The sequence below is a fragment of the Oxyura jamaicensis genome, chromosome 13 (assembly GCF_011077185.1).
Source record: "Oxyura jamaicensis isolate SHBP4307 breed ruddy duck chromosome 13, BPBGC_Ojam_1.0, whole genome shotgun sequence".
NCBI lineage: Eukaryota > Metazoa > Chordata > Aves > Anseriformes > Anatidae > Oxyura > Oxyura jamaicensis.
This window is the reverse complement of record NC_048905.1, coordinates 18,068,988-18,085,594: the sequence shown is the minus strand read 5'-3', so window position 1 is coordinate 18,085,594 and position 16,607 is coordinate 18,068,988. Positions and strand designations below refer to the sequence as shown.

Sequence of the window (16,607 nt, the reverse complement as noted above, 5' to 3'; positions counted from 1 at the left end):
TGTTTCTCCGAGCACTTCACAGGAGATAGCAGGGTGTTATTATCACTCCCCTATTTATGTGGAAGCTGAGGCAGAGTTTACAGTGAAATATTTTGGTCTTAAGACTCCTAACTCTGGAGGCTTGTTTAGGAAGGGGGGTGCAGGATGAATGGCTCTCCATCCGATGCACTCACTGTCGCAGGCACAACTGGGAGACAGACTGCCCGGCAATTCCAAGCAGGATGCCCAGAGGTTTGAACTGCTCAAAGACTTATCGTGGTGCTACCTTTGTGCAAAATCCCTCCCCTGTCATGCTCCTGCCTGGAATCACACAGGAAGGTTAAAAGGAAGGAGAGGAGAGCACGGGGAAGTTTTCATTTCTAACAACATTTTGCATATTTAAGGCTGCTTTTACTGAAGTTTTACTGAAACTTCTACTCAAAACCTTACACAAAATGAAATCCTTAATGGTGCCTGTGGTATGGATAAGAAGGCAAATACCCATTACTTTGATTTTTTTATTCCTAAGCAGTAAAACCTGCCAGAGACAACCCAGTGAGCCACAATTACTCAGCACAGCGGATCTGCAGATGGGCTTTCACCTAAATGCGCTCACCTACACTAAATACCTGCTGGTTTAAGCCATCCCTACACACAGCAGAGGAAGTCATTACAACAGCTTACACACAGCTTCCAGGTCCCTGCCTGCAGATGCCACTGCTGCTGGTGCTCATTTATGCAACCAAGAACAATTAGAAATAAATGGGCAAGGAAAATTACACTTTTAGTGGAACTGGGAGCTCATGTTAGCAAAATCACACTTCCAGATGAAATGCCTGCTCACGTGCCAACTGCCAGACCCCTTCCCCATCCATACTCCTCAGCGTGCATCCAAGGGGTGGCGGCATTCATACATTACAAGCCTCCCAGTGCCCCTCCATCCCATCCCATCCCATCCCATCCCATCCCATCCCATCCCATCCAGCAGAAGGAGGATTTTTCCTTCCTGCAGCCAGCGCAGCAGCACCTCCTCAGCCCCAAGGGCTGAGCCCTCACAGCCCCTACCTCCCAGCACACACCAGGGGTTTCTTCAGCCCCTCCAAACATCCTCACCTGTGACCAAACGTGCCGCTTGTGCTGCTTTTACCCGCAGCTGGGGGAGAAGCCAGAGCCCGCTGCAGGCACATGGGTCCAGCCTGCACAGGGGACGGAGCTGCAGGCTGCTGTGGTGTAGGAGTGTTCGTTGTGCTTGCTTGGGCTGGCAAATAACTGATTCTATGCACATGATGTATAAATCTGTGGCTTTACCTATTGTGAAAGAAAAATTAGTAAACCAAATCCATGCCCATAAAACATTTGCAGTTCTTTGTGCATGCCCCAGGTATTTATTGTTTGAAGAATGAGTGTTGTTTCATTTGAGACTAGGGTGTTGTATGGCAAAAATTACAAAAAAAAAAAAAAAGACTGTGATGATTTCAAATCATGACATCTAAGAGCTTTCTACACATGATGCAGAGATGGCGAGTGCCCAATCCAGTAAATTTCATTCAAAAAGAAAGTCACCCAGCTGGGATGCCAGCTCCTTCAGGATGTACTTTGTCCTGAGAGCTGGTCGTTATCTTCTGCGAGGTCTTGGTGGTCTCCAGAGCTGATGGTTTTTTTATTATTCAAATCTGTTAGATCTGAATCTCTCCAGGAGCAGCATTTCAGAAGTACTGCTGTGGAGGAGCAGCATCCCCGCCGGTACCTGCCGTGGGACACGAGGAACAAGCACCTCGTCGAGGGGACCTGTCTTTCCCTGCCCCCCAGAGCAGAACAAGCACGCGCACAGCCCGCGAACGCCTTGCTCGGCAGTGCACAGTAGCCTGCACCACCTGCTGCAAACGGAAAATGAAAACACCAGGGAGAAAAGGCAAATTTTATTGTGTCTGGAGAACTACGACTCTGTGAAGCAGAAGTATTTAAATAGACAAGACTCTTTTGTCCAGGAAACTGAGTACTAATAATAACATTTTGGCTTCCTGCAAAGAAGGCTCCTTCCCCAGCTGCTTTTCACGGTCTCTGCCCCTCTCCCGTCCTGCTGGCACTGTCCCAGCCCTGGTCGTCCCCCACCCTCGCTTGTTCCAGCCCTATTCCTCCACCAGGCAACCAGACACCCCGAGATTTTCCAGGCTCACCCTGTTCTCCAGCCTCGAGAGAAAGTACTCGGCTTTTCTATCGGATTCCTTGCTTGACTTTCTCCTCCAGGCTGTCTCAGCAAACAAGCACAGAGCAGAGAAGCCTCCCCCCTCTGCTCCTGGTGTCCTGGCCCCCAGCCCTGCACCTCCCTGGCTCAGGACCCGGGGCCAGCCACAGACCTGGGGGCTGCCCCCACATCCGCAGCTGTCCCCGGCCGGGGGAGCTTCAGCAGGGCTGAGAAGGGCTCAGCTCCACGCTCCTTCTCCCCATCCGCTTCCAAAGCACTGGCCAGAGCATGGAGGTGTCACAGCTATTCGGACAGCTGCAAATTATTTATTCATTCATTCATTTTTTATGGGCAAACGGCCCAAACCAGCCCTTAAAAAAAAATCCACCCCAGGACACCAGCCCAATCCGTGGGTGTCGAGATTCGCCGCTGTGGGAGCAGAAAGGCACTTTGTGCAGCCGTACACCTCATAAAGGGACAACAGGAAATTTCATGGGAGCAAAGACAATGGCCTAATTTTTTCCTGCCAGTGTCAAAACAATGCTCTTGAAGAGCCAGAAGCCACGGTCTGTGAGAACTAAATTGGTGGTCCCCATCCGGTCGCGCTGCAGTAACAGCCCTGTCACCACGCGGCATGAAGCAGCACGAGTCCCAGGGGGGAGCAGAGGCTGGGCGAGGAGCAGGGGCTCCGAGCTCCTGCCTTGGCGAGCCCCGGGCCAGCAGAGAGGGAAGGGGCGAGCCCCCCACGGCCCCCTGCCCTGCCCTCACTCCTCTGTCAGGGAAAACTCCACCAGAAAAGCCTGGACGGCCAGAAACAACAGCTTCTGGAAATCAAGCATTACCTCTAGGAAATGTAGGGCTGAGCGAGTTATATCTAGCATGGAAATGAGCTGGATTAAAGCGGTGAGTTTGCTGCTGCTTAGAGATTGCAGCTCAAATCCTTCAATATCCTGCCGCTGGCGGTAGGGACCAGAGAGTCTCAGCAGAACCAGGGCTTTATAAGGTGACAAATCTGAATACCAATGTGCTTTGTAACAAGGCGAATAGAAAAGCGGGCAAAAATAAAGGCTTTTAAGGAAAACATATCTCATTTCCACCCTGTCTAGCATGAAAAGTTAAAGAGGCAGGAAAAGTTTTGCTCTAAGCATCACATTGAGTGGAATCAGTTTAACAGAAAATTCACAAGTGATAGAAAAATATCGTTCCATCAAGCCTAAAGTGTTGGTGCAAAGTCTTTTGTCGGCTGGACTAAAGCAAACTGGATTTGGAGTTGTTTTGGTTTCCCGACTGCAGCAGGGCCCCAGCACTCCTCTGCACCCATGGGCAGCCTCACCATGGTGCCCGGGCATGGCTTTAATGAGAGTGATGACTCAAAATACTCTATTGATTTGAAACACTTTGCCCAATTGCATTTTACATAAATATGTATATAATACTTGTTAGTTTAATAAATATGTGGAGAAAACATAGAAATATGTATCCACTTTCAGAAACAAATGGCTAGATCACAGAACTATTCATTTTTCATGAGAAAATTGAAGAAGCTTCACTCCTTTTTACTTTATTTTGTTTTGTTTTATTTTGTTTTGTTTTGATTTATTCTTACACAAATAATGATTTAGAAAATGTACATTATCATCAACACTATAATCACAGTCTCAAATCTATAATCCCACAAAGGGAGCCTGTGCTGCACAGCAACTAAGTCTATTGGGGTTGCTGAAGCTTAAGTTCCTTAAGTATTATTTTTAAGTTCCTCTCCATCAAGGATATTATGAGTAATAAGAGTAGCTGCAATTGTGGCTTTTTAGAAAGTGTTCTTACCAGCTTGTTCTAGAAAGGCTATTTTAAAGGTCACATTGCTGAGCTTGTGGTGCATTGCCTTGGCTAGCTGGTACAAAGTAAGTGCATTTCAGCTGGCATCTGGTTCAGACTATATTTTCATTTGTAAAAATTGAAAAATTCTTGGAAGAACTCCACAGCCTACAAAAAAAATGTTCTTCTTGAAAACGAGTTATGAGTTAATGATAATTCCACTTTGGGCAGGAAGGAAGGGTTTAGGCTGGACGTCCCCGGGTGAGTCGGGAGGATGTTAACCACAGCCCTGCTCTGCTCGGGTCCAACAGGACAAAACACCCCATTTCCAGGAGATGGATGTATTAAATGTACTCCATGGAAGCTAATTACTTTTATAAGCACTAGGTAATTCTGAACATGTGAAAACTTTCTGAATAGAGTTTAAATCCAGCTTTTCCTTTGATACATCCCTAGAAGGAACTTCAAATATTAAATCCTAAGAAATGTAGATGAAACCGCGTAAAAGCTGTAGACATCCTAAATTTGTACAATGGGATCCCTTATGCCGAAGATACAGTGAAACATTCACAGCCATTACAGTAAAACTCAAATTCTGATTTATTCCTGCATTTAGCTACAACTGGGTTACAATTCTGGTTAGAGCATCCATCTGCCTAAAATAAATATTTTTAACGACCTTAATGAGCTTTGGAGTGATCCTGCGTCAAAGTCTCTTCATGGGAAAAAAACAGGTCACTATTTGGAAGGACCTGCTGTAACTCCCACATGAGGAGCAGCCTGCAGCGCTGGAAATAACCAACGCGAAGCCGTAAAAGTGCGGAGGCAGATATACGACCTCTCCTCTCACATGAGAAAAAAGCTGCTGTGATATTAATTTGCTTTCAATTAAACATACAAACTTCGGACGACTAACGTGAATTACCACAGGTAAGGGCAGGAACAGCTGTTCGTAGCTCTGCAGCAGCACAGTGCACAGTACAGAAATAAAGGGGCTGGGGCTCCCCAGGAGCAGTCACTGCAAGGCAGATGTGGCGAGCAGACCCACGCAGAAGCCGTGCCCGGTGCCCTCGGCGCTGCCCCAGCTCGACCAACGCAGCCCCGGTGTGCCAGCTCCGTGCTCTGTAAATCAGGGTACCTGGAAGATCTTTGTCTGGGGAAAGGGAGGAAAGGCTGAGGTGCGTGTGTCCTGCAACCCCTTTGTCAGCAGCGCGCACCGGCTGGCGCGTGGTGCAGGGTGGCCACGGCCCCGCCGCGAGAGCTCCGCGGCAGAGAGCTGGAGCAGGTCCCACGCTCATAAACGTTTTGCTGCGCTTCTGAAAAACAGATGGCTGCTTTTTAGCAGCCTATGAAACAATATTGTAAACAGTTCAACTATTCTCCCCTCTGGCCTTGGGAGCTTCGAGAACAATGTGCATTCAGGGACAAGCCCTCAGCCTCGGATGCTCGCTAACCCGCACCGCTCGGCATCGCTGGCCCGGCCGTGGGCAGCAACCCCCAGCTCCCACTGCCACCAGGACGGGACAGTGGGGCCGTGTGGAGGGATGTAAGGTGAACAGTGCAGGAGAGAGGGTTTAGAGTGAGGCGAAAAGCTGAAGTTGATCCAAATAGCAGGGTTTAACTTTGGAGCCAGCGAGCACGCTGGACTGGATGCGCTCGCCTGGAAAACAAAAATCCAATAAAATGGGCAGATGGTCCTGAAGAACTGGGGGGGAGGAGGGCAGAAAGAAGGAAACAAGATATTAAAAAATGTAAATGAGAGGGAAATTATAAAAAGCATAAAGCTCCTGTCCCTCAGGGAACAGCTGTGTATGCTAATCCCTCCTGGGCTGCTCCTTTTGGATCTCCCTTCCTTCCTTCCTCCGTCCCTCTCTAATAGCTCCCTTGTTCCTGCTGGACAAAACTGGCCCTTTGTGGCTGCTCTCAGAACAACATTAAAAACAGGAATAGGGAAATTGTAAACAGGAGGCTTTTGGCCTACAGGCCAAGGCACACACCGGCCTCTGAGGTCTACTTCATGCTAAGCAAAGAAACAGATCTTTGTTGCTGAAGGGATTAGGGCTGCGGGATTTCTGAGGCACGGCGGAGGCATTCAGCTGGCCTGAAGTAGGGGCTTTGTAAAGAGATACCTCCATTATAGATCCGCGAGCGGAAATCGTTCGTGCTCTTTATACAATCTGGGTAATGCGATATTGTTGGACTGCTGAAGGGCTCTGGTGAAGCAGGGCCCTATCTACTCAATGGCAAATTCTTCAGCAGCTAAATAGATGGTGGTATAATTACCTTTACTGGCTGGGGGAGAGAGGGAAACGATCCGTCTTTAACCCTTAGGTGCTTCATGAGCGCGCTCACCGCGAGCTACTGCAGAGTTTGCTAACAGACTGCGGTCACCACGGCTTCCAGATGAGGTTTCAACAGCCAGGACAGATTTACCTCAAATTCCTCATGAAACAACTACGTGCATGCCATAAAATACCCATTGCCTGTATGACTCCAAGGCTTCCCAGACCCACCTCTGCTCTGTGCCCTGCCTGGAGGGCCAGTGGTCCCTGCTCAAAAACCAGCAGAGCCCGCGACCAAAACCATCCACCAAACCAGCTTCCCCCACCGCCACGGGCTGCCTGGGCTGAGGCTGTGAAAACCCCGTGGTTGTTGTTGTTGGGGCTTGGGGATTTGCGGTGGGATTTTTTTTTGTTTTAGAAACAGTTAACTGACTCCTTTCTGATGAACAATAGCCTACATTCAGGTTTGCGTTAAGGTTATTCACCAGTTATTCACAGCCCACACCACCTATATGCAAGTATTATGGATTTTTCCACAGTTAACTTCTAATTAAATTATCCAGCTGAGCATAAGAGCAGTGGCATGCACACAACCAGCATGCTATGGTGCTGAAAGCCCCAGCACTTCCAGTGCAGCAGGCACTGGAAACCTCTCCTGGAAAGCAGGTGGCACTGAGCCTGCCTGCAGGCAAAGCTGTCTCCATCGGCACAAACATGAGCTTCCTTCACATTTGCATGGCATAGTACCTTACTACCTCCAGAGATGGATTTTTGCACTTCTGCTAGTGATAACTAATAATAACTCATTTTCCCCCGCACCAAAACTGAGAGCATCTGCAACCAGGAAAGTAAGTCTGCTCTGGAAAAATAATAGAAGTCAGTTGCGACATTTAGATAGAAAAACAGATATGAAATCCTTCTCCTCTGGGCCAGGCTGACCTGGGTTCCTGCTCAGGCCATGAGCCGTCCTCTGTCCTCTGCTGCTGGCGGAGCATCTGCACCCGCTGGCCCCCACCGCTGCCGCCAGGAGCACCCCCGGGAGCTTCCCTGCACCGCAGGGGAGGAAGGGCAGAGCTGGTTTGGATGTCAGCATTCCAATTTTTCAAGGACTCAAAGACCATATATAAATGAATTTCATGAGAACCCATGAATACAAAATATGCAGGTTATAAATGCATACACGACCAGTTATAGCCTTTTGCCAGCATTTGCTAGCTTTATTCAGGAAGCTCAGAAGTCTGTTCTGCATTTTGAAGAAATATTTGGCCTGATAATACAAGAATTAGCAAGTAGTCTTTTTTTTTTTCTTTTTTTTTTTTTTCCAAGCACTGTCTACATCTCAGTCTTCCACTTTTTTTGGCTCTAATTTCAGACTCTCTTCCCAGGAAAATATTTGTAAAAATAATTTGCTATAATTAGAAAAATGCTTCATTGAAAATTCATTACTGGAACCCTGTCCTCCAGCTCGGAGCTAGGCAGGCTCCAAGACACTTTTTGCCTGGTGCATGTTACCGGTAAGCTGACAACCAAAATGATGCTGATGCTTGGTTTACAAGAACTTATTCTGGAGTTCTGGCTCCTAGAATCCGATGCTCGTGTGAGGTTTGCTACATCTATCGAAAACATCCATTGACTCCAGCCTCTGTGCCTGCTGGGGGGCCCAGCTCCGAGAGAGAGGCAATCACAACAACAGGTTTGGCAGTGTTTTGTGTGTCACCTGCTCCGACAGGCAGTGCTGACAAGTGCTGTGGCTGTTTTTCAGCCTGGCCACCAGAAGCATCAGGCGGCACTTGTGGGGCCACCTGCACAGCACCCCCCTTCAGCCCCACAGAGGGGCCAGCGCTGCAAGGAAGATCCATGGGGACAAAGCCCACGGGGTGGTGCGACCAAGTCCGAATGATGGCTGGGTTTTAGGTGTTCACACAACTGCACATCCCTGTTCTGAAGAGTTTTTCCTTATTGCACCGTATACGTGAACTGAACAGCTCCAGCACACACTGCTCCTTACTACTCAGAAGCGTAGTGTTTGCTCCGGATGTTGAAAGGGGAGATAGTAACAAAAGGCAACCCTTGAGCAAATGCCTCTGAGCTGGGATTTTGAGATCTTAACATCCCTAACGTGGCAGAGCAGACTGGGGGCTGAGCGATGGTAACACTCTGCCCAATTACAAAGTAATTAAAAGACCAGTGTGGGCTCCACAGAGAAAGCTTTGCATATGGACTTCAATTATTATACCACAGTCTTGCCAGAAAAACACAAAAGAGGATCTCAGGCAGCGCAGAGGATGCATATGGCTTGTGTAGGTGGAGAAAGCTAAGAGACCGTTACTTTGGGTAGGAAGTGGATTTTCTCTCTCCTATAATCTTGTTAAATTACCCTGTTTTTAAATCAATGATTTATATTGCTCTCTTCAAACCCGGAGGAAAGAAAAAAAAAAAAAGCCTCTCTAAACAGCAAGTATGTGACAAGCAATACATTTTCACTTTCATTTATCCTCATATTGTGAAGTTCACGCAGCAAACCAAAAGTGTTACAGGAAAATGCTGGGAAGGACTGGTTAAAAAGAAAACCTTGGCTGAAATGAGATGGAAAACAGATTTCCCGGTTTAGGTAAGTATCAGAAAATAATACATAATGTTAGACATCTGAAAAAGGAAGTAGGAAAATATTCAGGAATTTGCATAGCCATTTGCAGTCTGAGCAGAGCAGAGAAAAACAGCGTCCGGACAAGGAGCGCGTCGAGCAGGCGGCGGTGCCGGGAGGTGCAGCGAGCATCGCCCCGCGCCTCCAGCCTCGGCCCTCCCTCTGCCCCCCGGCTCCAGCCGAGGGCACCGCTGTCATTGCAGCCCATGAGCTTCACCAAAAAATGGCAAGAAACTGTGTTTCTGTTGCACGTGCCCATGTATAAGTGGGGGAGGACTCCGGCATTTTCCTTTGTGCTGCTGGTGGTTTGGCGTTCAGGGAGTCCCCCCTCCCTTTTACACCGGTTTTGCGTCTGGGTAGGGCTAGCAGCTTCCGTGGGGAACTTCCACAGAACTCCCAGCTTCCATCTCTTGGCAACACTCACAAAAACAGAATTAAAATAAAAACACAAAGCCAGGGGAGATGCAACACGGCAGCCCACCTGCAGCAGGTGGAGGGCAGGACACTGAGACAAGCCAACAGCCACTGACTTTTATATTGGAAGAAGAAAAAATAGCATTGAGATCCTTTTCTTTATGGAGTTGTTTGTATTGTACTCAAATGACTCTGAGAGGGTCTGACCCTCTGTCTGAAGGCTGCTGCTGTCTCTGCCCCTCACTCTGCCAGGCACTACAACCACCTTACATCTATCCAACTAGCACCCCATCCACCTTTTAATTTCCAAGAGTCCCAGTGCACTGCCGTGGAGCACCGAGTCTTCACTGCTGTCCTGAGGGTGGATGGTTTTGCCCTACAGCCCAAGTGCCCAGCGCAGGGTTTCACCAGCTGTGACAACAGAGAGGAGCAGCGTCGGACAGTCAGAAGGGAAGCGCTGACATCAGTGACAGACATCTTTAGCTCTGCTGACTCACTGCTTCTTCCCCCCGCAGGGAAAACAAGCCCGAGCACCAAGAACTTTCCCACAGCAGCCCACGTTGCTGCCGGGAACCCCACGACTGAGCAAGGCGTGGGGAAGAGCGGCTAAACCCCTTCCTATTTCCAGGCCCTGGGTGAGGTGGATGGAAATCGCAAGGCTCCCGGTTCACATGGGAAGCCAGTAATAACCTCCTAAACACTGTCACATCCTCTAACGTGCGTGCTGCAAAGGGCTGTCGGGAGAGGAGCTGCTGGGTGTGTAAGTCCTTCCACGTGCTGCCCAGGCACAGCACCCGGGGTGCCGCTGTGCACCTGCCTGCAGCACTGAAGGTGTGTTGGAAGAGGAAATCCTGCCCCAGGGCTCAGCAACTGCGGGGGAAATAAAGCCAACAGGTCACTTAGACGTGCCCTCTTCCTACCAATGAATATAAAGAGCTTGAATGAAAGGATCTTGCCTGGATGCAAATCCCCTCTTGCCAACAAACCTTACAGGTCTTAGCCCCAGTTTCTAAGGTAAATTCCAGTCTGATTATTTACTCAGTACGCCTTAAATTTCCCCCCGTAGTTACAAATGAATAAAACTCGAAATTCCATATTTTTTTGCTGAGATATATTAAAAACTTACTGAATTTTAGCTTGTGGTGCCCTTCCCAGGGATATTTAGTGGATCTGGGACCTCTCCGGGTGAAAGACAAGCCATTCAATTTGTTCCTTGCACTAGTTGTTCTCCAGAACACCGCCCACGCACCAGGGTCTGAGACCTCCACAACAGCACAGCACACACTGGATTTTGTCTCACAGACATGCATCGCTACCGACTATTTTTGGATGACTGCCTAAACCAGGGAGCGCAGCAAGGTGCACAGCAAGCGTATGAAGAAAAGGTAGAATGAGAAGTACTCAGCAGGGGGTTCTGACTTCCTTCTGCACAGCAGCCCTGGAAAGCATCTGTGTTAAAACAGCTTCTTGTGGTGAGTTTTCCTGGGTGGGATGAGGACTCACTATTGCTGCAGAAACAATGCACACACGATGACTCCATAAATCCTCCAGCAGCAGCCAAAGGAGGAAACGCCATTACCCCTAAGTGTGAAATGCATTTGTTGGCTGATGGTTTAGACGTGGTCAGCAACAAAAACCACCCCGTGGGCTGCTCCGCTGCGGTGCACAGGAACACCGAGGCAGCACCACGACTCCCTTGAGCACGAACCTCTCATCCCTGCACAGACACCCACTTTTTCTCAGATAATTAATTCGGCTTCTCAGGATTTCCACTTCCATTTAAACACACAAGGCTGAAAACTCCCCAAACTGCAACACAATCTGGCAAAACCATTGCTCCGTGTCCCTTCCAGAGACCATCCCTGCCCTGGGCCGTGCCCTGCTGGCCCGGCACTGAGGTGGTTCCAGTTCATCCCAGTGGGCACGTGCCCATCAGTAAAGGGGTCTGAGAAGCAGGAAAACGATAAAACTAAGAGCCTACTGAATTTTCAGCAGATCACACACCGTTACCACCTCTCATAGCTGTCCTTCCCCAGCAGTGGAGCAGTTATTTAAGCCCAACCCCAGATCTCCCCTCTGGTACAGAACCAGTATCTTCTTCTCGGCCCAGCGGCAACAGAACTGCGAGTTTGGGTCTTAAATGCAATTAATCAAATAAAGTACAATTGTGAGCGCCTCGTGCCCAAGAGCGGGACAGAAGCTGCTGGCAGCTGCCGAGCAGCACTGACACCAGGGGAGAAGGAACCAGGGGAACCAGTGCTTGGAACACGCCTGATTTTGGCATTGAAAGTGTTACAGAAAACATGCCATAAAGTTCCTCTGAGGCTTTAATTTCCCTCCCCCTGATCTTCCTTTGATTTTGATCCCCTCCTTTCCTTATGTCCTTTGAACTTTTAAAAAGGCACTTTGAAGACATGTCATAAAGCAGTTTTTTTATTCATGATCCCCTCTTTGATGCTCTTGCTACTTTGTATGAACTGCAGCCTCGCAGGATGTGGCAGCCAGAGGAGCTGAAAGCTGACACTGGGAAGACAGGGCAGAAAAGTAAAAGCGTGGACACTGTTTGTCAATAACTCGCTCGAGCCGTGCACATGGGCACAGCATCCCTTATTCTTCAATGTGTTGTCTGCTGAGAAATACAGACCTGGTCGCAACTACAATGAATCTGCTCCTCCAAGGAGCCAGAGGGCGGCCAGGAAGGTGGCACCAAGGCAGAGGGCAGCTGGCTGGCAGGTCCTTCGTCCCAAAGGCTGCCGCCATCCGCCACATCCACCCGACCTCACAGCATCCCCTCGTAAGGGTGGCTTCACACCCCCCTGCAGCAACCTCCCCTGCCCACTCCTTTCCCTCCTTCCTCAGATGAAATATGGGTGCCTGCAGCGCTGCCTCATGAGGTGGCAGCGGCAGAAAGACCAAACCAAGGAAGAAAACACCAAAAGAGGCTGTCTCGGGGAGAGGAAGGGACCAGCAGCTCACACCCGATTTCTGTCCCCGCCTCTCACCTGGGATCTTAATTTGGCCTTTCCACATGCAGAAATACAACACAGCCCAATTTGTTCGGATTGGCCAAAGGCAGCTGTCCAGCCAAAATTAGTCACATCGCAAGAACTGCTCTTTGGAAGGTAACACAATGTTTCTCAACAGGACATGCAGATATTTTGAAGCAGCTGCTAAATACAAGATTTATGGTATTATTAAGCCTACTCACTGGTTCTTCTATTTCAATTCTGCATCATTTGCATTTAGACAAACCTAGTGCCCTCTTTCATAAATTTATTTTGAATCTCAGGGTGGAGACATTCCTAAAAGTCCCTTAAAATCCCAAAAGCTGGAATCCCATGATATGGATAAAATCATAATCTAAACCTTAAAAATGTTTTTATCCATAAAGGTTAGGACAGAACAAATGAAATTAAATTGTCCGAAATCCAAAAACTAATTAAAAATAAAGATGAACCAACACAAGCAAATAGAAAGACATTGCAGGTTTAAATCTCATGAACTCTAACCCTTGAATTTTAACCCACTCCTCAGACATCGAGATATGTCCCAACACACTGCATTTGATGTGAAAATGCCACCACAGGCTGTGCTGGACGTTCAGCCAGACGTACAGAAAAGGCAGTCCCCAGCCAATGACAGCCAGGCTGGGCATGGATGGAAAACCTTTTCTTCTGAAGATGGATGGTTGAACATGACCTATTCTCCATGATAGGTATCAGCTGTGTTTTGGGATCGCCCAGGATGTTATTGGGTCTGCCTAGCAGAGAAAGACCGAAGAAAGGATTACATGTAATTCTGCATGTACAGCTCCTTAAATATTGAATTGCTGCTGCAGGATTATATACATTTGATACTTCCTGAATCAAGCAGCCTGTGTAATTCGTCTTGATCAAAGTTACAAGGAGCTTTTTTCCCCGCACACACGTGCTGCACGTTCTCCACAAACAGGTCTGTGGAATCCAACCGGCAGCAGACGATGAAGCTGCCACAGCAGAAGAAAGGGAACGCAGAGCACACCACCACCATCACCAACTCTTCAGACCTGGCAGAACTACTTTGCTCAAATCATGCTTTCCATGTTAAATATCTTCCTCTCCTATCAAAAAGCTCAGAGATGAAGCCAGGTTAGGTGACATTTTTCCCCTCCTGAGTTTTAATCTGAACTAGAACTGGACACTTCCACAGTAAAGCGTTTTTGCAAAGCTGTCCTCTGTGGCACGAAGCCACCGGTCAGAACCTCTCAACTTTATTTAACCTTTGTGTAGGGAATTGCATTAGCTCAGCACAAGAGGACCTCTCAGCAATGGAGGAACAGATGTTCAGGCATTAGATAAGCCACGAGCACGTCCGTGGTGTTTATCAGCAGGGGTGAGGTTTGGGGTTGTTATTTTTAGAGGCTGCCCGGTGTTAGGAGCTATTCTGAAATAAGTGAAAATTACCCTAAAAACTGCTTGATGGACTTTTGAAAGATTATGTTCGGAATATTTTTGTTTGTTTACCTGCAACACTGATTTAGTGTTTTTTTGTTTTGTTTTGTTTTGTTTTTGGTGTATTTTTCCTTGTTTTATTACAGCCAAGGGTCTGTTCCTGGGACTGAATGCAGATGCATCTGGAACAGGAAATTCTAACATGCTTCCAAACCTGGGAATTTTTCACTTTAAACTTGAGATAAAGAGAGAACTTGTTTTAAAGACAGATGTCCCATAACAAAGGACAAATATTTCCATAGGGGCCAAGCCACAGTGCTCTTGAGAAATCAGTACTGCAAAAAAAACAGCAAAATGTAAGGACATATTATGATTCCAGTGTGCATTTAGTACATTATCGCTATTTAACACACTTCTTCCTGCTTGGTCTAAAAAACAAAACAAAAACAAAGTGAGAAAAAACACTGAAATACCCATGTGAGGGTATTTCTTTCGATTTTGTTAACCTTAGGGCATCTCTTGGTTATGCTACGATCTCACACTCCTCGCTCTGCTATTCAAGCCAAAGCAGGTCTTTGGAGGTAAAATCCGGCCATCCCAGCTTCACAAGCCGTGTGTGAGCATACACACACTCACATGAAACCTTCCATTTGAGGTTTTTCAGAGCTCCACGTGTGGCAATTCATTTCACTAGAGGCCACCTTGTACTGCCTGAAGACATGCTTTTAAGTCAACCCTGCAAAATTGCTGGTGTTTCTATCAAGAATTGGGCGACTTTCTGTGTAGGTGAGTACTGAGGAGCTGCACTGTACTGACCCCAGCACTGGATGGGAAGTTTTTTTACAGCAGGTTTTTTAAAAGGTGCTCAAACATCCAAAGCTGCAAGTGTGGTAGCTGGCATCATGAGAAGCCCGGCGTCCAACCAGCCTGGGTCTGAACAGCCCCCAGCCCAAGGTTTTTCAGGGCTCTCCTCCTCAAGTCCTGCTCCCCCTGCTCAAGCAGGCACCTCCCCTGTTGAGAAGATGAGAGATTTTGGAGCTAGAAATAGAAGAAAACCAGGCTAAATAGAAGAACGTATGCACAAGTGTGCATCTAAAGCGGTGAACACACAGGGAGGAAAGAATTAAAAAACCTCATTGAGCATTTCCCTCGGGGTGAGAGCACTGACCCTCACCTGCCCTGTCCCTGCTCAAGTGCTTTGGGGTGCTTCCCATAAACGTCAAAAAAACACAGCACTGATGGGCGGTAAAGGCCTCGGATAACATTTATACAGCACTTTGACACAGAAAGCCCCAAATTCCCCTCTATTGAGGCAAAGTCTGACAAAGGCATAATGGAAATAGGCTTCCGGCTGACAAAAATGTCACTCTGGCACTTGTACAAGTCCACGTAAACTTTCCGGCCTGCCCTCCAAGTGCGAGCACTGGCGTTTCCATTAAGTGCCTGAAGACGCAGAAGGCATCCGGAGCAAAAGTAAACTCCCGACCAGAGCAAGCACGATCCTGGGCTTGAAAATTTCCGTGAGATTACCGCAAGTAGTTTCCCAGCAGGAGCGGGGATCACCCTGGCAAACTAGGGGGGGTTGGTGACTGCCACACGGAGAGGAGCCCACACTTGGCCATTTGAGAGGATCTGTTTGGAGCTATGGCTGGGACCATCTGCCAGAGGAGGCCTCCTGCAGAGGTGGGCTGGAAGTGCCTGCAGTGCCTGGAGCTGCCCCGAGGGCTGCACAAGCCTGGCAGAAACCTGCCCCAGGCATGTTGGCGGAGGCCGGGCAGGAGCAGCAGGAGCCAGGACCATGCTACTACATGCAGGGCCCTTGAGCAGGAGCTGCCAACGCGGCTCAGCCCTGCACCACTCACACAGGAGCTTCCATCGGCACCCAGCATCGGCTGCCCCAGCCCGCAGAACTGATGCTGGCTGCTGCCTGTGTCCCCCTCTCTGTGTTCTGGGGTCCCCTGTGGGCAGCACATCCCAGGACAGCCCTGGGGCACAGCGGAGCCCAGCGGGGCTCGTGGGAGGAGGAGAGCGCTCCTCGCAAGGTCTGTGCCCATGCCTCACGCTGACCATCTCCCATCTCTGCCCCAGGCGTGTGGATGTGAAAGCCGCACCACTGCCTGCACAGGGAAGTTATGTTAGAATAGCAATTAATGTATTTCTGGCTGCATTTTAATGAAACCGTGCAGCTGGAAGCAGGCAAACAGCCAGTGCCACGTGACCACACCGTGCTCCCTTGGACGCCTGTCAGGAATCTCTCCTCTCAAGTATCCCGTTGACATTTTTCCCCAAAAAAACTGAACTAATCAATGTCTGGCTACTAGTTATCATGGAGGAAAGGGAGAAACATACTGAGAAGCTGCTGTACATCAGCTGCTGTGTTACAAATATGCTAGAGATACAGCTATGCACCGTATTTTATTGCACACTATTATATTTATCTTCATGCAGGCAGAAAGGCTGCGAGTGACGAGTGTCTGCCACAGACAGCTCTTCTAAGTCAGGTTATTGCATTCTTGACTTAAGCCCATTTTTCTGGTTTCCCTGCAAACATCAATGAATTTTAAAAGGGAGCATTCAGCCAGGAGCTTCCCATTCAGCCAAAACACAGCATCCCTCTATGTGGGGATTGTACCCTTGCATGGCACAGGGATGAGCCCAATGGGATGAGCCCAGTGGATTTCTTCTGCCTCTCACACATGGGATCCCTGAGGGATCCCTGATTTGCTCAAAGCTCACGTCCCAGTCACTCACATCAGCTGCTACGGTTGCTCTCAGAAGTGCTGGGCATTTTCTGAATGCACAGGGATGGATATGCCTGCACCTCGTGCGCATACACACATACAGGTGTGTGCCCAAGA

General features: G+C 48.5%; 1 long non-coding RNA gene across 2 annotated transcripts in view; it reads right to left on the bottom strand.

The window, feature by feature from the left end:
* Nucleotides 1-5,103: 5,103 nt before the first annotated feature.
* LOC118173846 overlaps nt 5,104-16,607 on the bottom strand; it is a 28,867-nt gene continuing 17,363 nt past the window's right edge. For both annotated transcript variants that reach the window (XR_004754414.1, XR_004754413.1), the window contains one exon: nt 5,104-5,639. This is a non-coding gene — a long non-coding RNA (uncharacterized LOC118173846). The remainder of the gene's footprint in view (nt 5,640-16,607) is intronic.